This window comes from Alligator mississippiensis, chromosome 9 (assembly GCF_030867095.1).
Source record: "Alligator mississippiensis isolate rAllMis1 chromosome 9, rAllMis1, whole genome shotgun sequence".
NCBI classification, from domain to species: Eukaryota; Metazoa; Chordata; order Crocodylia; family Alligatoridae; genus Alligator; species Alligator mississippiensis.
Genome location: NC_081832.1, coordinates 72,261,013 through 72,282,387, shown reverse-complemented (window position 1 = coordinate 72,282,387; position 21,375 = coordinate 72,261,013). Strand labels below are relative to the sequence as shown.

The window sequence follows — 21,375 nt, the reverse complement described above, 5'->3', positions numbered from 1 at the left end:
GCCTTGAAAAGGGTCAGTAAGTGAATATGTTTTCAAAACTATTCAAGATCTTATTAATGATGGTTTAACCAGTGCAAAGCAAAACAGTACTAAAAAAAAAGACAATTCCCTTTTGTAAAATGAATCAAACAGACTACTGGCACTACTTTCTGCAGCTTGAAAATTGGAAAGTTGAAAAACTGAGTTTTGATTCATCTTCCTGAGCAATTCTAGTATATTGTTTCAGAAAAATGCATAAATCTTTGTTACCACAATCAGGTTAGATCACTTTTTAATCCTGCTTGGGTACATTAGACATTGTGGTATTTGTTATTACTGGTGCAAAAAAACAGCAAAGCCAAGGTATCCTTGGGCAACTCAAACCTGCCACAGATGCTAAAGGAGAGGTTGGTGTTGCACACTGAAGGCATTTATTTATTTTTTTACACATGGTCCAGGGGTGGGGAAGGGGTGTTTTAATTAGAGTGGCTCCAAGAGCCACTCTAATTCAAATGCCCACAGTGTCTTGTGTATCAGTGACCCCATGCTTCAAAATGGTGGCAGGGGCAATTTAACTAAAGCATGTTTGACACAGGGATGCTGATACACAAGACACGGAGGATGCTGGAGTGTGCTAATTAACTACACCACATCGAAGCAGCCTCCCCACATGTCTAGACTTCTTTCATGCTACCCAAACATAGTCTCTATGAATGTGCTGAAATTGGAGTACTTTGTTTCCCAAGGGAAATTTCAGCACTTTCATCTTTGCCCGGGCAGGAATGAAGTGAAGCTCACCTGCCTCATGAAAAGCAACAGGATACATGGGGTTCAGATGGGCATCATCATCATCTCTTCCAGTGCCTGCAGTTGGCACAGGGAGGGAGTGGGTGGAGGCCAAAATTCAGCACAGTAATACATTTCTTTAAAAAACAAAACTATGATTCTTATTGGTATTGCACCCTATCAAAGTGAAATCTGCTGCTCTCCTCTGATCCGGTTATAGAACTGCTCAAAATTTCCCAAAGATTTGAAATTTCCCTGAAAGTTATCATGGTAAAAATTATTCTTTTTGTTTTCACCAGCTCCTGTAATAACGGTGCAGACATGCTCTGTAAACTACATACTGATTTACTGACAATAGATATATAAATTAAAAAAAAAAAAAAAGAATCTAACCCTAAAGGCACAAAACAGTGAGAGCCTCCAGTTTCCTTTGTCTAGGATCTTACAGCATTCCCATTTGTGCAGCATCCTCTCTTATCAGACCAGATGCCACCTTCCTAGAATCCCCACCACAATATTTCCAGTACCGCCAGGTATTTGGTCCTTAGCATATCCCCTTAGCACTCAGAAAACTGATGCTAGTAAAATGGATTTGTATACAGGCACATGGGCAGGGAGAAGGGTGAACAGTAATAGCCCAAGATCAACCAATCAAGCTGAAATGGCTTCCAGGTGCAAATCCATATTAACCCATGAGCCAATCATGTGAGATGCAGAAGTCAAAGAGCTTAATGCCACTGACAGGGGTGGCTTCAGCCTACACAAGACTGCCTTAATCTATATTGCTTCATTCAGAGCAAAGCAGCTTTGCGTACCTGCCAGGTTCAGCTAACAGGCAGAGAGAAAGAGGAGAAAAGAAACTGAGCAGGCCTTCTTGTGTATGCAAGCAGTCACAATGAAACACAAATGAGCTGGAGGGAAAGAGAATGAGTAAATATGGGCAAGAAAAACCATACAGGAAGCCTAAACCGATACAGCCAGTACGGAGCCAACCTCTATGCCAAGCAATATCTATCAGCTGCTGACATCTATGCCAAGCAATTCCAGGGCCACAGCCCAAAGCCACAATCTTCGCCACTGGTCCACTTACTTTTGCTCAAAGAGCCCTGGCCAAAAGTCCAGCTACCAGCATCAATGATCTGCCTGCCAGGATCACACATGCCAACATCAGCACTCAATCTGCTATAGCTACAGCTGTTATTCAGATCTCTTTCACACAGTAAATATGCAATGAACTGCAATTCAAATCTGCAGTAAAAAGAAAACTCATATTTTTTTTTCTTTTTTTGTTCTACCTTGTTTCCGTCACATTGAGATGTGACCCACTGAAGCTCTCTCTATGCAAGTTTGCTACATAGCAGTAACTTTAATTTCTTGAGCACTGTGCACCCACAGAGAATCTTTTCCCTTATAGGAAATTATTTTGCTGTTAAGCCGCAAGAAGTAATTCTGCAGGGAAAAAGAATAACTACTTTGTAGCAACTTTATAGCTCACATGGATACATACCTAACTACTCTGCTGCTGGCGTCTCTCCTGTTCCTATTCCACACTGCAGTGCCTCCCAGGTAGATTGGTCTGTCCTTGTACTTAGGTGCTCTCCCATGCTCTGGGGTTATCTGGGCAAATTATCATCTCTCCATTGAAATGCTGCCCGAAGAATCACCAATGACGCAAATCAACTCAACTAACCTAGGAGGGTGGTTATTGTATCTAAAGTGCCCCAAGACTCAGGACTGACTTGACTTGACATTGAAATGCTAGCAGGCAGCCAAGATGGTCTCTTTTTCATATTAGTAAATTCAGTACCCAGTATCAGAGTAATGGAGCCACACCTACTGTGCTTCTAAACACGGAGAGGTCCCAGACTCCCAAATCCTCTTTAGACAGCTGTATGTTCAGTCCTACCTGAAGAACTGTTGTCCCGCAGATGCCTACAAGATGCTGTCAAATCAAATGAAGAAGGGGCTTGGTCCCAGGGTAGATTGCATCAAGCCAAAGCAAAGGAGCTCCCATGGAATTACGCAAGTGAAAAAGGACCAACACAGGACCTCCAGGAAACTGGACCAGTGGTGAGCAATGCCATAGAAAATATAAAGGTGACGTGCCACATGTTCTCCACAAGGCACTCAAGACTGCACAGCTGACACTCATAGCCAAATCTCCTGGATCAGACAATACTTGGCTTCCCTTTCCTTGGCCACCATGGCCTAGAGGAGCTCAGTGGAGCTTTTATTGGGCTTCTGAGTCAAGTATCCTACCTGGATATTCATATTGAAGCTGTTGCATCAGCAGCCAGCCTGAAAATGCTGTGGAAGGGGGCTGTAATAACCATTATGCACTATTTCACTATACCTGCACAGGGAGATTTAAACTACTTTTTCCACAATACCGAGTCCCCTTCTCTACCTCTTTACTATTGAACACTCCATTTAAGTAGGCCGAAAATGGTGTGCATGCTGGGGCTTTTAAAGCCTTAATGTTTTATTTCCCAACAGCATCGTAACCCACAACCACTGGCCACACTAGCTACGCAAGAATCACACTTCCAGGCTGCTTTCTGTCCCAAGACTCTGCCATATATCCACTACATACTCCCCTACCTCGCCCCCCCAGGATGAAAATAAAGCAAATGTACTAAAAAAATTGTAGCAGAAGACACACAAACAGAAAACATGCACATTATCTCTCAGTGCCATTACTGCTCTCAGCTGTTAGGTAAAGCTGAGATTTCATGAGGTTAAATGGCCAAATCAGGTTACTGAGATGTTTCAAAATGCAAAGATATTTTAAGTCATTACAAGACATCTGTTTTCCAGCAAATCACTGCACATTTCTATTAATTTTTATGTGCACCTCTTGCTAATCTGTAGGAATCATAGATGAAAATATAAAAGAAACGTTATGCTTTATTTTGGCATGCACACTGCAAAGACCCCCCCCCCCCCCGTTAAAGCTTGCCATATTGTTAGCATCTCCTTTCTGTTGCTGCATCAGCAGCAGGGAGAGGGAGGGAAGTATCCTGGTAAACAGTAGTGCTACACCTCTTCATGGTTTGCCCAGTCTTTTTGATGCAGACCCTTAGAACTTGCCTCAGGGTAACATCCTCCAATAAAAGGAGAGCTTGCAGAGATGAGCAAGCAAGTAGAAACCTACTGACTGGTGCCAGCCATGCATCTAAAACCTGAAAAGTCACCCAAACATGGCATCTTTCTAAAGAGCTTATGCCAAGCATGGGTTTGAAAACCATTTTATCACTTGCTGTCTTACTCTCTCTAAGCAAACCAAGGAGTGAGAAGAGAAAGTGGGACAGACATTTCAACATTTTGGAAAAAGAAACACGTTATCATTACTCATAAGCAGAGTCATAGTTAGCCATGTTTGTTAGACAGGCTGTCACTTCAGAGACTAACTGGCTCAAAAAGGCAGAGGGGAAGGTAACAAGGGTGCAGTGGCACAGCTGACCCCCTGCTTTCAGTCAACCATGCCATAGAAGCACTTGGGGACCTTTTTTAAGTCCTTCAAGTAAGAATCCCCCTTTCCCTTCCCTGTAGCAACACATTCCCGCTCCTCCCCTTTCCTTCCCTCATCTGCTGCCCACCACTGCCACTATCTCTGGCTGCCCCAGGAGCATAGGCAGGGAAATGGGGGGAGCTCCAGAGCCAACCCTGCCTGCTCCAGCTGTTCTCTGCACAGAGCCAGGCTCATCCAGGTAGTGCCAGCAGCTGGAAGGTCCTTCCTCCCTGCCTGGCCCCCCTGGTGTTCCCTGCCAGCCCAGAAGCAGGCATGAGGGAAGGGAACCTGCCTGCTGCTGCTGCTGTCTCTAGCTGAGCCTTGCTCCATGCAAAGCCTGGTGGCAGCAGGGCAGGAGCAGCGCTGGGACACCCTCCCCACAGCATCCCTGGCTCAGCTAAGGACAGTTGCAGCAGTTATTGGTTGGGGTGGGGATGGATTATGAGGTAGGGAGAGGGGAAGAGAGGAATGTGCTGCTTAGCAGAGGGGAAAAGAGAGGGGAGAGAAGATTAAGTTTCTCAAGCAAGTAAGAAAGTCCCCCTGCAATGCAGTCAGCTCAGCCTGGTGTTGGAAGGGGGAGGCTGGAAGCTGAGGTGCAGACATCTCTGCAGGGCAGGTCACTGCTTCCTCAGCCCCCTTCTGAAATCCTGGATCTGCCCCTGAAGAAAGGCACAAGCTTTCGCGGGCAACAGTCTACTTGGTCAGATGCTATGAACGGACTTCTAAGGTGCCACTCTGCCTCATCTTCTGCCTTCATCTTTAATGATAAGCTAAACATTATTCTTTTAAATGCTTTCTCTAGGCTTCCATTGGGAGTGTACATGGTCATTCCTTATTAATGACTCTCCTGATATTCCATACCAGGTGTGGCCAATCTGTGGCATGGGTGCCACAAGTGGCAGGGCAGCCTTTGTGTGTGGTACAAAGCAGATAGAGCAGGGAACAGAAAACAGAGCATCAGACAGGGCAGTGGGATCAGCATGGCACTTGGGGAAACTGTAGGGCATAATTTGTGGTATGCCTGCCAAAATGACTGGCCCCCAGCTGTTGTATCCCACTGCTAGCTATACAAAAACTGGTTTTTGGGAAGGGGTTGTTGTTGGGGCTTTTTTTTTTTTTTTTTAAGTGAGAAGGAGATTTATTTATTTATTTTTTTACAGAAATATCACATTGTTTTAAACCCACTCAGGCTCTGTTTTACAACCATATTTTTAAGGCCTGTTGTTATATTTTCCTTTTGAAGCCCTAAAAAAAAAGAAGGTGTTCAAAGAGCAGAACTTCAGAGGATCATGGGGAGCTGTTCAGTAGTGGACATGTGCTGAAGTCTGCTTTGTAATTTTTCTGTCTGCTCACACTTTACTCCTCAGCCCTACAGTGGGAATACTCTGCAGGCTGCACGGCATGTGGTTATAGACTTACACTCTTCTGGCAGCTTTCTAAATTGCACACTCAACAATGCGCAACAAGGTTGTTTCACGCATTGTATGTAGCAGAGACTAATTATATCAACATGTTACGTTTAATTAGAAAACAATATAAATACAAGTTTTGGAAGCACTGTACGCGAGTTAAAAAGGCATACCCTGTTGCAAGAACTATACTAACTTATTTCAGCTCTCCCACTGGGCTATAATGGCTTCCATATTTTTAAAAAGTTGCTGCTTCATGAGTTTCCCTTGCAAGGACTTCAGGTCTAATCTGATGCACACAATTTCACATTTTATTCTCATTCTTGCTGTCCTTACGGACAGTCATGAATGTCTTAGTCTCTTTGGGGATGAAAATGGGGTAGTAAGTCCCATTCAGTTTGAATATTTCTTCCGAAGTAGTATTCAGATTCCCCTGAAGACTAGTAGAAATGCAGGCAATGAGGTCTAGAAACTTGCCCACTTTGTTGCATCAGCTAAATTCAAAGTTCACAATATCTTTCTTTATTGCACCAAAATCCAAAACAAAAATGATTTGCTACTGGCCGTTTATCAATACACGAAAGTTAGTTAACTGGATACGATTTATCTGTATATATCCATGCACCACAGTTTAAGTTTACCTGGTTCTGAACTGTCCAAACTTCTCTCCAGATACTGGAAACAACTTCAACTGTAAAATTGTTTAACATTAGCTTCCTTTAAACAGAATCATTCACCTCTTGTCAGTAGCCAATGATCAAAAACATGCTTTTTAAAATTCTCTCCAAAAGCCAGGAGCATTTCATGGTAAAAGTGAATGAAAATTTAGTACTGTAGAGCCTCTATCAAAAGAGAAGGCAATGCTGTGATGATAGGTTTATCCAATGAGTTTATGTAGTTCTTCCTCTGTTTTCCATTACACACTTGATATTAAATAGGATAAGCCTCACTGATCAAAATATTTGAGAGAAATAATGAAAACGACAGTGATTCAACAGAACACTTTTGTTTGGGGGTTTTGTATAATAAGCTACACTCCCCCCCCCCCCCTTTTGCCTTCTTTCACTCTGTGAGCATATCATTTTTCAGAACAAATTTTACTATTGATCAGTAAATGATCTGTGGCTCACAGTGAATAATGCAGTAAAGGCTGTCCATCAGTACTTCAAATTCTCTACTTCTTAGAATTTCTCATTCTCTTTTGAACCAAATCTCCTTTTTATCTGCCCCTGAATTCAATAAGTGTTCTATAATTCCTATAGAAACAAAAGGGATAAATCCCATTTAGCCTGAACGTGCCTAAACACAATTTATACTAAACTGAAGTATCTAATTCCTAAAGACGGGTCTAGTTTGTCCCTACCCAACAAGAAATAAAACCCATGTAGGTGCCCAAGATCAGACGGCACAACCTTTCGAGATAGCAAAGTCCTTTGTATGGCTCTGTTTGGTATGTATGGGCATACCCCATACAAACTTGGGGGGAGAGGGGGGCAGCAGGAACTAAGGGATACGATGTTTACCAGGGTGCCCATCAGGGTAATTAGAAACAATGGCCACAAACTGAAGGAGAACAAATTTAGACTGAACATCAGGAAAAAAATCCTTTATTACTAAGGGTTGCCAAAATATGGAATACGCTTCCAAGGGAGGTGGTGCTCTCTCCTTCCTTGGAGGTATTTAAAAGGAGATTGGACAAACACCTGGCTGGGGTCATCTGAGCCCAGCGCTCTTTCCTGCCCAGAGCAGGGAGTTGGACTCGATGATCTAATAAGTCCCTTCTGACCCTAAAATCTATAAAATACCTAGAAATGATCCAGTTCTATCACCTAGGAACCTACCACTCACCTAAGCTCTACTGCTTGCTATGGGGAGCATACTCAAGTCCGTGGAGAAACACCGTCTATCACTTGACTCTTAACATGCATCAGTTAATCCATTCATCTGCTCCAGTGAAGGATCAACTGTATCTAGTTGCTACCTATTTGGTACCTTAGGAACCTTAACCCACAACAATTAAGATGAATTAATCTATCAGGTAACAGTTAATTTACAACACAAACAAACAAACAGGATTTTATCTCCTTTTTATCCTAGCAGTCAAATGCAGGGCACTAGCAACAAATGTGAGGGAAAAAGAAAAGGTCTTATAGAATTTTTAATAATCTATTAAATGGTATTTCTCAGATTCGGAGCCAACTTGTCTTCTAAATGAAAGCTCTATTTAAGCGTTTGGCTGTCTGGCTATAAAATGCTTCCATTGGACCTTATTATTTCAATATTAGACAGGAAGAGAAAAAAGACTTCAGAAAGTTCACCATATAATTTGCTTTTTTCTTCTTATAAGATTTAGCCAATGAGAAAAAGAAAGATTAAGAAAAAGCTTAGCCTTTATAGAGCTGATAGAGCTTAAAATACCCAAAAGTGGTGCTCTCATGTGATGAATTTGTGAACTTATTGAATATGAACTTACCAAATACAAAATTATGTTGGTGATTATTTTATTACAATAACAAGGCTTCACAGTAGCATAAAGAATGTAAAGATTTTGGGCAGCTTTCTTGTTTTCCTACACTGGTGACATCAAAAACTATTCCCATTCAAAACAGTACTGGCAAGAACTGACAAGGTAAATGGTACCCATACCTCAAACTATTTTAGAGGTTCTGGTGTCTTGGGTTTAGTCTTCACACTGTCTTTAGTGAGCTTTCTAATTTACAGCATTGCTTCTCTTTTCCACCATCCAGTTCTATTTTAAACAAGAGTTTAAGAGAACTGAATATCTCATCCTATTGACCATGCAAGGCTTGCAGCTGCAATACCAAAAAAAAGAGACTGTAACGGGAAAAAACTCATTTGCTACTGATAATTCACTTGCCATTGTACATAGCAATTTTTTTTTTTTTTTTATAAATTGATATAATTATGGTAGACAGGAAAATAGGACAACTGCACACAGCACTTAGGGGCACATCGAAAGCCTATTCAAGGCATTTATAAAGAGCTGCACAGAGGCACTTTAAATAATTTTAAAAAATACTCTTTCACAATTCCTCGGACAAAAATCTTTCCTTATTCTGTTCCCTGTAACTGCTTGTGCCTACTATTTTGCTTTTGTGCAGTTGTTTGCAAGTCCAAGAGTACTACTTAAAAAAAACAAACCTGAAGTGTTTGTTTTAGATGATAAACAAAAAAGTAATACATGAACTTTCCAAAGGGATTAAGGGGCAAAAATAGCTAAAAGTGTTGACCAGAAGTTTTGAATGAAGTTGCTCAAATGATTTTTTTTTCTTTAAAATTTTTTTTTTTTTAAATAAGGCTGTATATCATCTATTTCTAATCAAATTAGGACTCAAGTTTCTGAGAACACACACCATAGTTACTTGGGTATAAGTTGTAGCTGTGTTGGTCTAAGGACACAGGCAGACAAGATTCTTTGAGTGAATCTGATTTCTTTTCTTAGACCAACTTAAATAGTTGGGGGAAAAAAGTTAGCAAGTTTTCAGGTTTAAATACCCTTTGTCAGGCTGAGGAAGTCTCTGCAGTTGGTTTTAGTTGGTCTACTAAAAGATATCAGATCCTTGTCCACCATAGTTACTGAAATTCTGGCTGGCCGGCTACACCTGCAGTGCTACCAGGATCCAAGCACTGACAAATAAAGAACAGAAATTCCAGGTGGGATTCAACCAAAAGAACAGTGCAGGACACTTCACAATACGAACCAAGTTGTTCTCCAAGGAAAAGAACCTCCTTCAGAGAGTCCCACTTAAGCTGAGCTGGCAACAAGGAGAGAGATTTCTTTTTGCAGTTCCCGTTATAGGTCTTGGTTTCTGACGCCTTGACCTATCCTGACACCAGCACAGCTTTCAGGGGATCTTATTCATTCTCGTTGGAATTCTTGTGCTTCTAACACTCCCTCATGTCCCTCAGAGCAGGGGGCTGCTATGAAAACCATACTTCCAGTAGTCTTTTCAGATCACAGTTGTCCCCAGCTCTCCATCAAAGGTGGTTCATTGTCTGGTAGCAAATGTAACGCTCACTAGATTATCATTATCTTGCACCAGAATCCCTTGTGGGCTTAGTAGTGGGACAGGGAGATGGTGCCAAATGAAGCTTTCCCCAGACATCCTCCTCCATAGAGGAAATCTGCTCAGCAGCTTTTACCAAAGACCAAGAAGCATTAGGAGCTGTTTTATGTTTCTGTGTGCAGTCATATTGCCAATCCTGAACATTCAGAAAGCAGAAGTCAAGACACAAAAAGAAAAAAATCATAGCACTGACTAAAGTCATGAGATATTGAAAAACAGATTTGTCATTTGTAGGTTCATATTTGCAAGCTTTCCCCACAAAATAAAAATTGAGATTTCATTGTAAACATGTGAGTCCAGAAGACGAGTATTTAAGACCACCAGAAAGTATCAAGAGTCTCAGTAGTATCTCAGGAGCTGGCCATGAATGCACTTTTAATATTAGCTATATTAGATGCATGCAGATGTGCCATTTATATACGACTCCCATACCAGGAATAATGCTGCAAAGGCCTTTCCTGTGTCTCCTAGGCTAGGGACAGAAGTTACATATAAGCCCTGCTTGAGTGTGCAGAAACTGGTTTAAACCCATAACAGAACTTAAGTTCAGTGCACATAAACCAGTTTCAAAATGGGCAAAACCAGTTTAGTATCAGACTTAACTGACTGATGTTTATGGAACTCCTGTCCCAGACCCCTTTCTGGTTCATGATAATTAAGAGTCCCCCAGCATCCCAGCATGCTCTGAAGCCCTGGGCTGGGCTGGAGAGGCAAGCAGAGTTGGCCCCACCCCTCTGCTCCCTAGCCAGAGCACTATCACTGCTCTGACTGGCTGAGAAGGGGGTGGGGGTGCAAACTCCTGCTCTGGAGTGCAGCCAGGTCTGCCTGGAAGTGGAGCATCAGCCCTTGCCAGGCGTCCTCAGACCCCGCATTCCCCATCACTGCTCCACTGGCAAGAGCAAGTGTGTGGCCAGACCCCAGTAGCCTGATGGGAAGGGGCGGGGGGTGTTAATCCCTGCCATTGCAGGGCTGGGGGAGTGTTTAATCCCCTATTGCAAACAGCAGCAGTGCAGGCACCGACAGCACTGACTCTGTCCCATGCTGAAGATCCCGTCAGACAAGGCCCATGCCGTAGCACCTGGGCCAAGTCCCTTCGAGGAGCAGCAAGCAGCGCCCAAGGCCAAGGCAGGTCCAGCTGAGGGGAAGGGGTGGAGGAAGAGGGATGGGACCTGGCTGAAGATGGGGAGGTGGGTGTGGAGGGGAGCTGAGGCTAATTGCAGAGCCTGATTCACTGCTGCCTCCTGCTGTGGCAGCATGGCTTGGACTGGGGTGGCCCTAGGGGGCAGGGGTCGGTACCTGCTACCTCCCGCCTCCAGCCCCCTACAGAGGTCATGGTATGCAGGCAGACCGCAGCTGGAGTGTAGATCTCTGCCCCCCTCTCTCTCTTCTGGCAGCAGAGCAAACAATTGTGGCAGGTGAAGGTGAAGCACTTGTCACCCGCCACCTGCTTGCAGCAACTCCAGGAGCTTGGGGTGAGCTGCTGCGAGCCAATCACTGCCCCCGGGCCAGACTCGCCTGCAGCAGTCCACTGCCTCTCCCCACCACTGCCCATGCCCCTGGTCCATGACAGCTTGCCCCCAACACCTGGTGTTCCTCCCTCCCCCTCCATCCACACCCCAGCTGGGGTCCCTGTCAGCCAGGGTGAGGATTTAAACCCCTCTCCACTCATACGCAGGTCTGCTAGGGCCTGGCCATGCTCCTCCCCAGCATAGCTTCCCTGCAGCCCAGGACTGGCTCTAGCACCCCATGACTTCTAGCCTAAACCCCTGCAGGCGTATGCCTGCATTTCCAGAATCAAAAGTGAACGTCTATTCACTTGCAAATTGGTTCAACCTAGCCAAGTTAGACTAACCTGCAAAGACTGAATCAATTCAGGCTCAGGTTTTTTGAATGTCTGTCCCTAGCCCTAGAGAAAAGGCACTTGATCTGTATTCCAGTGCTCACAGAAGCAGTAAGGATGATCCAGCCCTGTCTGACTGATTAATTTTAACAAGCTACATGCGACTGCCCAAGTTTCCTCACTGTACATGTCTTGGAAGGGTTCATGGTTAAGTGTCAAATGAAGGATTTCGTTTGAAAGTCAGTTGTGGGCTGAACGATTTAGTGCACGAAATTCCTGTAAGTCAAAGATGAGTTCATGGACTAGACAACATAGAGCTGTTACACAGCAGTCATTTAGCTACACATTAAAAAGTAAATGACTTGATTACCTTGCTGTACAAATTTTGACAGCTCCAAACTTTACCATCATCAAAAACTGTAACATGCACTCAAGGCAATTCACAGTTTTCAGTGGAATGTAAAATGGTAAATATTGAACATTAATTCACAGTTAAACTGCAAACAAATATTGTTAATTGCATTGCCATGGCGATTGAAAGCTCTTGGCATGGAGGGAGGAGAGGGGGTTTCTGCTGGGTGATATACACACAAAAATGAGCTCTGCCTCAAAAGAACTTACCATCTCAAAATAAAAGAAGAGACAGTGGATAGAGGCAGGCAGACGGCAAACGGAAGGGAAATAGAAAGAAGAAACAAGGAGACAATATTGGTCCCTGCAAAAGACATTAAAACTTGTCTTTTTTTAAACAGACATCCCAGGAAAGGCGAGTTAAGGGGTATTTTACATCAAAGTTACAATACAAGAAAGCATCAGTTTTAACAGGGGCAATATTCCTTTGACTAACAGAAAAACAGGGAAATATGTGATGCCTCCATGCAATGCTTGCTGTAGCAACAAAATGGAGATTTGAGGAAATAAATATTTTCAAAAATGCACTGTAAATAATGAGTCTGAGATAAAACACAATCCAGTTGTTACTGTCAAAATCTGTTGTTCTTTATAGAAGAAATTTGAAGAGGATCCAGGTAATTTGTTTAATAGCATATGCTGCCTGCAATAATGGAAAGAACTTCTCAGCTGTCATGACTGCACAGCATTAAAGAGTCTGCAACTCCAGAAGCCATAACGAAATGCTTGGATCCAGAGGATTTGACTGCACAATGCTTGACCACAAAACTCTTTACTTTTTCAGAAAAAATTGTGGGCTCAGCAGATTCACAGAATTTACCTTGGAGTCCATTGTATCAGAAAATAGCTCTGCCTGAAGGAGTCTGTCAGCATAACTTTGCTTTTAAATGAAGAAAATGCAAAAATAATGATTTTTCCTTTTTAGGTTACCGTTGTAGCAATACAGAACAAAACCATAACATGATGTTTTCAAAGAAAGAGGACAGAAAAGCTTATAACATTAATGAATTTTACTTTCCCCTACCATCATTTTTTAAAGTGGAAGATATATTTTCCCTGACACAGCTCCTCACTTCTGAGCCATACCTTTAATTCTTCTTGAATTCATAAAAACGTCAGATGCCCAGCTTCTTTTTTTTTTCCAAATGACATTACCATATAAATGAGGAAAAGTCAGCAGGTATAATCTGTGGCTTTAGAACTATTCTGCTTTTAGAATGAAATGAAACATTATCTAAACTAAATTCTCAATTAATGTGCACTGTAAGTAGTCTGATTATTATGGACAGTATCTTCATATTAACAATTAAGAGGGGCTTAAATGAAAAAGTGGCACAAAATAAGCATTTGGCCAGGGAAAAGGTATATGGCCTTGACGTTTCACCCCCATGTATTAAAAAAACCAATAGGTCAAAAGCTTCAGCATATTCACTTTACATATCTTGGGCTGAATTCACCCCCAAGATTCCTGCCTGCTTCTTGTACTCTTTCTTCATACTAGAAAGAGACCGTATTCTTAAAAAGAGATCTTCCCAGAACCACCCATCCTAGCCTTCAAACAAGCACCGAACCTCGCTAACCTCATCACCGGAAGCAAACTTCCTCAAGCCCAGAACATGCCAAAAGGATCCAGACCGTGCCATGACAAGAAATGCAAAACCTGCCAACACATCTCCACCACCCCCACTATTACTACACCCCACAACAGAGCCATCAGCATTCCTGGATCTTACCTCCAGAAATGTAATATACCTCATCCAATGCACCAAATGCCCTGATGGGAAATATGTAGGAGAGACCAAACAACAACTGCGCACCAGAATGAATGGACACCGGAAATCTATCAGACGGGAATACTCAATCACCTGTGGGGGCACATTGCTCACAAGAAAACCACTCTCTCTCCAATCTCTCAGTCCTGATCCTCAAAGGAAACTGGCAAAACACTTCCCAGAGACGAGCCTATGAACTGCACTTCATCAACCTCCTGGATACTAAAAATCATGGACTAAATATAGACATTGGATTTATGATGCATTATAACCTGCCTGACATCTGACTCCCTAGGTACTTCTCCACTATTCATCCCCCTTCTCTCCCCCACCGCAGCCTGTCTCTCACACATTAACTCCTCAATCTACATCTTCACTGGCTACCTGTCTTGTATGCAGACCAGCCCAGCCCAGCCTCTGGATTCTTTACTTTTCATTCCATCCAGGAAGAGCACACACCAACTACAGAAACTTCCTTAGCCTGATGAAGGGTTTTTGAACCCAAAAACTTGCTTAAAAATTGTTTTCCAACTATTTAAGTTGGTCTAATAAAAGAGATCAGATTCACCCAAAGAACCGTGTCTGCCTACTTCTTGTAACAGCTTTCTCCTGCACCCCACTAGCTTCTCTCCACCCCCTTAGTAAGGTAGCTTTACTAGGAGCATTGCTACCTCTGTCTTGCTCTCTAACATCTCAGGGCTGCCTGGGCACACACAGGACTTGCTCCTGCTCCAGGCTTAGGAATAAGCCTGTCTGAGCAAGAGCTGGGGTTACAACATAGCAATACTGTTCTTCTTATCATTAATATCTGACTACCGTCCCCTGAGATTTCTTCCATCTCTGCTACAAGACAGAAATATAACTATGTATTTGCATGCATAAGTTCCTGCATAAATTTCCCATTGGAAAACCCATAGGTTTCCAGGGCACCATGCAGAGGAGAAGACGTCTTTCCTGCTCTGCTCTTCTGTCTCCAGCATAACTCTTTGTTGACCCATAGCTCCCTACCTCTGTGCCACAGTTGTAGAGGATCTCTGTAGACTGCTGGAAAAAAAGAGTATGCAAGAGAGTTGTTATTCCCTCTCACACCTCCCTGTTTGCTCCCTTCTGCCAGCATAACTGGAGACCCCCAGTATTTCTTTTCCAAACTTCAGATCGCAACAGCATGTTAAATATCTAGATTTATTATGATCACAACCTATCAGCAGTCTCTTTTGTGCTACTGATTGCCTTTTGAGCAGACCAGCTGTATTCATTTATGGTCTACAATATCTGTGTATCTTTAACGGTGCCAGGTAGTAATTCTTATCTTTAAGGATCCTGTGCACACCAGCTCCTGTTTGTAAACATTGTTCCAACCATGCCTTTTTCAAGATGCGCATTATAAAGCTTCCCCATTTTCACAGAGCTCCAAGGGCTGAAAGTTTTCTGCCCTATGCTATCCTGAAACAATGCTGGGAAGATGTTAGCTTCATGTACAATGTGTCTAAGCATGGGAATTAAGATGCCAGAGGCGCATGGAAAGCGAAAGAGGGAAAAGATAAGAAAAAAAAGCAACCTGTTAACACAAAAGAAAATAAGAACAATTCATTAAAATCTATAGGAAAGACCTGATAGGAAAAGCAAGAATAAAGAAGATATAGCTTAAATGTAACCAATGGCTGATGGGTTGTAGCTCTGTTAGATGTCTTGTAACTGCGAGTACCCCTCTGCTTTGCATGCTGGCCATAATTAAGCAGAGCACTTAACCACAAAAACACAACCCTACTCAGCAAACCACTCAGGGAAATTTTCAAAGGCACAAATAAAGCATGAAGTTACACATTACGCTTAGACCACACTTAGTCTGTGGACTGTTAAGCAGTGTTAACTATAATGTGCCATGAGGAGTTGCACTATAAGGGTTAAAATCATTTTTTGCCTGTACAGCTCTGACTTGCTACTAGAGAGCTGGTGAGCAGGGGTGTGGCTAAGAGCAAAAATACATGGGCTCTATCTCTGATTTGGTTTGGGAGGAAGGGAGTTGTAAGCTGTGCATCCTGGGATACTGGAGGACTGGAAATAGCTCTTTCCATCTCTGTGGAGCAGACTGAAGTTACCCCAACACTAACAACCCAGAGTTAACACTTATCCGAAGTGGCGTATCTTTGAGAAGTTTCAGAGGGCACTTAGCACAAGTTAATCAGCTTTAATCTGTGGACACTCACATTTTAAAGTGCCTTTAGTATGGTCTAAGTGTAACATGTAACTTCAAGCTAAGAATTAGTTACCCAGATCCTATTGCCTTTCACTAGTTGGGGCATAAATGAAAATCCCTCCTTTCTGTATGTACTTCATGCTGAACACATACTAAAGTGGCTTGCTGAATCGATTATTGGGTACATAAGAAAGGCTTCGGAAATGATCTGGTCATTCAGATTTTCTATTTCATCTTAGAAAGCCTGGGACAAAAGTACATGGAAGTCACCAGAAAGACTTCACTAATTGTGCTAGGCACTGGATTTTAATCCCAATATGTAGGGTTTCCTACTTGCAAAGCTTTCAAAATCCATTTTTAAAAAAAACTAATTTTTACAGCATGTACTAAAGAGGTTTGGACAGTTTATAATGAGCCTTGGAGAGGTACCCTGGTGAGTATGAAAATGGATGACTGCTATTTTACCAACAGTATTTTTAATAATCCATTTTAAGAACATTGCTTTAATCTGAGGGAAGCACTAAAAGCACTAGGTATTAGGGCTGTGTGAAATTTCGCCAGGTGTTTCGTTTTGACACTGTTTCGAGCTCAAAACAGCAAAACCAAAACAAAACAAAAGGCTTTGAAACAACCTCAAAACTGAAACTAAGGAGATGGAGAGAGAAGAGGGAGAAAGGACTGCTCTGATATTGACTGTGTAGCTGGCCAGTCACTGTGATCCTTCCCTGAGGTCCCTTCCAATCCCATTGCTCTGGGGGAGGGACGGAAAAATTGCTGCACCTTAACACACATATACACACATCACAAGTTCTGCTTATCAGCACCTTGAAGTGCATTTTCCCAGAAACCCCTGCACTTATCTCCTTGAAACCTGGCAGGCTTTGTGACCTCAAAAGGGCCTACCATGCCTGCAGTTTTCATCCAAATCTGCCAAGAAATGACAAAGTTATAGGCAGTTTTGTGATTCCCCATTATAGCCTATGGGTGAAATGTTGAAACAGCATCAAAACAGTGAAACAGTTTCGACGAAACAAAACGGAACAGTGCTTTGAAACAAAATGAAACTCAAAACGAAACACTATCCCATTGAAACACTGAAATGGAAATCTAAATGAAACGGTGCCGTTAAGCACAGCCCTACTAGATATCACACCAGGACCAAAGACAGGCCCAATTTAGACTACCGGCTCCCCCATAAGGAAGGTGCGAGCCTAAATGCCACCAGATAATAGTTTGAACCCTGCCAAGGTAACTTTGGCATCATTTCATAGATTTGTTACTGTATCATATTGCAAGATATAAAAATTAGTCACAACTGTATCTCTAATTTCATTACACAGTGGCTGGACTGAACCTTGTTCTGGTTTTGAAAGAACACCAACTAGAAAACTACCTCTTATAGATGTATACATAAATATATAAAATCGATTACATAAATATAAACAGTTAGCGATTAAGAAATAAAATTACACAAGTACTAATGATCTAATCTGAGAATACGGCAGATTAGCAACATTTTAGGTTTGTTTTCTGGATGATATTACCATAAATTCTTGATGAGTAAAGGATTAGCAAAAGCAAAAATTAAAATCTACAATGTGTTCATTTTCAAGAAAGAATTACAAGAGAAATGCATTTTACAGAACATTTGTATGCTTAAATTACTAAGGGTTGTTCCTGCTCTTTGGGTTCGTCTGCATATGGTGACATGGCGATGTGCTACATCGCTGTACTGTGTGCTACAGCAATGTAGCAATCACACGCATCTACATGTGATTGCCAGCTACATCGCCATAGCAGCACACTCCCTAGCTATAAAATGCCACTACGGCAATGTAACTGCAAACTCTGTGTGGGCAGTGCCCGCATGGCGCAGTAGCAGTCTGTACTGTGCTGTGGTTTAGTACTTCCAAAAGGAAGTATTACAGTATGGTGCCATAGCAACATCACCATACTGCCATATGTAGACATGTCCTGGATTGTATTTATCCTCACCACAGCTCTTGAGTTACAGAAGTACTATTATAATACTCCCATTTTATAGATAATTAACTCAGGCTAAAAACAGATTTTGGATTTCTCCTAGAACAAAGCCTTTTAATCTTTGAATTCTACAGACAGTCAACCCTACTATCCCATGTTAAGTACCTGTGAAGTATGCAAATTAATTCTTTGCCCTGGGGCAGTGGCTGATTCAAGTTAATCATTATTCAAGTTGTACATGTCCTGGCCTGTTTTAATGAGAGTCAAATCTGCCCCAGATTAAACTCTACCCTCTGTTTTTAGAACTTCCCAGCACTGCCACCATCCACCCCACCCCCACTCACTACAAGCGCAGCCTCGGTGAAGCCCCCCCCACCAGGAAGAGGTTGGCGCAACCCATGGCCCCAAGTCTGCAGTCTGCCCTCACCCCACGCACAAATCTGGGGGGCACTTGATCTAACAAGGTACCTTCCAGCCCGAATGCTTATGTTCTCCCTGCCTCCCCCAGGGTGTGCACAGTGGTGGGGCAATGTCCCCCTCCTCTCCCCCGATGAGCCACCTGAAGCTCTATCCCACGCCCCACCCCAGGTGGGCAATGGCTGTCCCTGCTCCAGCCCCACTTCCTCCCTCACTGTGGTGGGGGGAGGCCCTCAATCTGCCCTCCCAGGCCCCTTCCTTCTCACAGACTTACCAGCTGGACGTTGTTCTCCAAACTGCCGGGCTGCATATTGGCTTATCGGATCAGTATTGGCTGATATAGCTGGTTAATAATTAGCCATCAGCATCAGCCAAAAAAATCTTTATCGGCACACCCATAATGGAGACGCATTCAAAACAAGGAGGCTTTTCTCCACCCAACTTCTCAAAGCAGCTAGTAGGAAAAGGCATTAATCATCTACTCCCCTTTTTCTCATCTCTATCTTATCCAGCCAGGAGACAGGACAACTAATAAGCCTGCCATCTGTATTTTACTTACTATGCATCTCAAAGGGCAACAGTCCAGAATCACCAATAGTTTATCTAGGCCATTCTCACCAATAGGAGACAAGTGGCCTACCCCACCCTACTTGTGGAATGCCAGCTTCAGGGCCTAAATCCAGGACCTAAGGGGTTTCCCAGACAAATCTGGAACTGCTTCCTCACATACTGGTGAGCGTCAACTAATTCACAGGTATTTTTATAGGCAAACCTAGCATTAGTAGCACTGGCCATAAATGATTCTCCTGGGAATCTCAGAAGATCATTATACTTCATTGCCCTCAGATTTTCACCCAACAGCATGCAGCTTCCAAGACGTCAATAGTGGAACTAGCAATTTGTATTAAAAATGCCTAAGAGATCATAGGTGATAAATAAAGATAGAAAATTGAGGGGGAAGGTGGAGACACCAAGCCCATCAATCTGAACATCCTTAAAATAAAGCAGACTGTGATCAATGTTGATTACATTGTTGTACTTGTTCCTCAGAAAAAAAAGCAGAAGTCCATATCTGAGGAACATAAGAGAGTCTAATCTCCCTGCAATTTATGCAGCATCTGCATAAGAATAAATAATGCTCAAAGGATGGATTTCCTGAGGAGACAAAGATAAAGTTATTAAATTGCTAGTTTGAATCTTATGTTTAGGCATTCACAGATTTACATTTTTCAGCTTCAACTTTCTATTTCTTGTGAAGTCTGAAATTAAAAATGACAAATTGTGGGATTACTCATGAAACATACCAATTAAGAGCTCTTTGCCAGTTCCTCCTCATCACATGCTTAAGACTTGAACCTCCTGTCATTTGTACTAGTATAACTGGGGAGTAAATTCATTAGAGTCAATAGAGATACGACATGGTAGCTGAGACAATAATCAGACTCAAGGGAGAAAAAGATGCACTATCCGTGGAAGCTACCCAAACTATTACTGTATACACAATGGGTGCATCCAGGCGTGCGTGGCCTGCATTTCCCCAGGGGCAAATAGCAGCAGTGCACCTTGCACCACTGCTTCTTGTCCCTGGGGAATGCCCATGCCACATGTGCGTTGCTGCAGGGCAAGTTGCCCCAGGTGGCATAGGGGGCCAGCACTATGCTGGCCCCAGCAGCCTTACTTGGGGTTCTCCGGGCCTCTCGGAGCTGCAGCTGTGGCGACACTGCCAAGCGGAGCCTAGCCGGCAGCTGCAGCACAGCTCCGAGTGGCCCGGTTTCACTTTTTAGCAGCAAATGCTACCTGAGCCTGCACTGCTTCAGGATTTTTTTTCTGTGTTTTTTTTTTTTTTTTGACCCCTGGATATCTAGGGGTAAATAAAAAAAAAAAAGCTCAAGAACAAAAAACCCCCAGCAGTGCACGCTCAGGCAGCATGCCCTTGAATCATGGAGAACTCTGGACTGTGCGGTATGTGGCACTGCAAATGTGTGTGTAGCACCACTTAACGCACAACCACGCTCATCTGGATGTGCCCAATGAATACAATAGGACTAACCCCAGTGAGTTTCCTTGAAGGAAAAGAGGGATCACAGATAGTTCAGGGAGTAAAACGTTACTGTATCTGAATATAATAAAACTAAAATGAGTTCATAGCTCTTGCAAATATGTATTGTAATTATTTAATACAAGAGTACAATGCAGCTATTCAGTCAGCATTTTTAAATGTTACTTTTTAGTGACAGCCATCTGGACCAAGGATGAGGTTACTATTCTACTGTCCTTTGGAGTCCAGAGACATTATGCATTATTGTAAGTTTTGCTGCAGTTACCACAAAATTATCTTCTAATATCTATCCACTGAATGGAAATTAAACAGCTATGACTGTGACAGCAGAAATTCTGAGGGTTACTTCAGTGCCTTTAGAGCAGCCTATTAATTATCACTGCTACAATGAAATACTGGGAAGCACATGTTCCACAAAACGACATCCCCAAAATTAAGAAGTCAACTATGCCTTGTCACTGCTTGATTTCAGCACTTTAAGGAATATATCTAAAGGAAGGAAGCTATGGAGGGGTCAGAGCAGGGGCTCATTTCATACCAGAAGAGTACTTGAACTGCAGCAAAATAGACAGGCATTATGTCCAGTTCCTGTGGAAGACTAAAAAAAATCTCCCACAAATGAAGACAGGTCCAAAACCCTCACCTCAAAAGGCCATGTTTCATCATGCCTATAATCTCTGTACTCTGGCACAGTCAGTTTAATATTGCAATATCATGCTACTTAAATTCTACTATTGCTATGGTAAAATGTTTGCATGCACCATATATGCAAACATGTAATGAGTAAATGTTGAAGTGGCAGAAAGGCCTTGGGCCCGTCTCACTTCTGCATTGCTGCAAATTTATACCAGTGTAACCTCCATCAAAACTGATGTGCAGAACTGGAGAGAGGAGGGGTGGGCAAGTTGTGATAAGTGACTTGC

At 42.7% G+C, this 21,375-nt stretch overlaps 1 protein-coding gene across 1 annotated transcript in view; it reads right to left on the bottom strand.

Annotated features, from left to right (window-relative positions):
- SPOCK1 (SPARC (osteonectin), cwcv and kazal like domains proteoglycan 1) overlaps window positions 1-21,375 on the bottom strand; it is a 498,679-nt gene that overhangs the window by 411,850 nt on the left and 65,454 nt on the right. The gene's annotated exons all lie outside the window — the stretch shown is intronic.